Below are 1,545 nucleotides of genomic sequence, written 5' to 3'. Positions count from 1 at the left end.
TTTTTATGTATAGATAAATATTTTATATTTTACTAATTAATATATACTATACGAGCTGACAGGATCGTTAGCACGCTGGGCGAAATGCTTAGTGGTATTTCATCTGTCTTTACGTTCTGAGTTCAAATTCTGCCGAAGTCGACGTTGCCTTTCATCCTTTCGAGGTCGATAAATTTTGTACCAGTTGCATATTGGGTCGATCTAATAAACTGGCACCCACCCACCAAAAAGTTTTGGGCCTTGTGCCTAGAGTAGAAAAGAATATATTATATAATTTGTATACAATACTATGCCCCCTTTTTCTCTACTGCACCCCCTTAGACATTAGTGCTCACCTGGACTGTCCTCTTTGAGAACCTGTGCCCTAAAGGCTCTTTCAAAGCCCCATTTGTTGTACCTGTTAGTTAAAACCCTTTAGCATTCAGATTTACTTTGTCGAATGTAAAGCATATTTATATATAATCTTTTTAATTAATCATGCTTTATCTCATCGCTTTAAGATTCTCATGTGGCTGTTTATTTTTACAGTGACATTGTAGGGCAGGCGTGAGAGGTCAGATCTGAACAGTTTTAACCTAAAACAGGGCTGAATATTTGAGCCAGATCTGACCGGTTTGAATGCTTTATGGTCAACCCAAAAATCAACTTTTTCAAAACAGATCCACGATCAAAGATATTTCAGCCATGACCACCCTGCCTTGTTCCTATGCACAGACAACCCAAAAGTGCTTCATCCAATTTAGTATTTCTTAGAAATTCAAGGGTGATTTGGTTTCTATTTCTAGCTGCCTGAATGACCTCACAGATGCTCCCTCATTCGGTCATGGTATTGTACTGCTGGCTGAGTAAACAAATGCTATTGACCACTGTACCAATACATGTGATCCGATCGGTTTGTAAATGATTCTCGGTAATCTATGATTGGTCAGAACCAGGATGATATTTGGACTTTGGCCAAAATATATCAACTAAAATTCTCAGTTTTTTCTTTCTCTCTCTTTCTCATCTTCTTTCCCCCCTCTCTCTCTTTTTCTTCCTTTCTCTCATTTTCTCATCTACTCCCTTCTTCTTCCTCCTCTCACTTCTACTCTCTGTCTCTGTTCATCTTTCTCTCTCTCTATGTGTGTGTATCCATCATTCTTCCATCTTTCTTTCTCGATTCCTCACAGCCATTCCTTGTGTGTATTCAGAGAGGTCACTCAGGAGTATGGCTCACCTGTAACTCATTCAATTGAGAAATGACTCACAACAGCCAACAACTGTTTATGCTCTAATTTCTTCCACATAAAACCATATTTCTGGAACTGGATTCTTATTTATTTATCTTATTCAAGTTACAAGCGAGAAAAGTTTAACAGACCATACAGAGATTTGAACTCACTTTCTCATTGTTTTCATACCTCCTTCTCCTCTCTTTTGCTCTTTTTCTCTCCTCCCTACTCTGTTGCTCTCTCTCTTTTCTGCTTTTCTGCTTTTCTCTTTTCTCTTTTCTCTTTTCTGCTTTTCTCTTTTCTCCCTCTTGTTCTCTCTATCTGTCCATATATA

The 1,545-nt window shown here is 38.1% G+C and overlaps 1 protein-coding gene across 1 annotated transcript in view; it reads left to right on the top strand.

Moving 5' to 3' along the window:
• The window catches only part of LOC106873683 (plastin-1), a 75,469-nt gene that overhangs the window by 33,183 nt on the left and 40,741 nt on the right, over window positions 1–1,545 (top strand). The window lies entirely within an intron of this gene.

This window comes from Octopus bimaculoides, chromosome 11, assembly GCF_001194135.2.
Source record: "Octopus bimaculoides isolate UCB-OBI-ISO-001 chromosome 11, ASM119413v2, whole genome shotgun sequence".
NCBI classification, from domain to species: domain Eukaryota; kingdom Metazoa; phylum Mollusca; class Cephalopoda; order Octopoda; family Octopodidae; genus Octopus; species Octopus bimaculoides.
The sequence above is the reverse complement of the archived record's forward strand: the minus strand, read 5'-3'. Positions and strand labels throughout refer to the sequence as shown.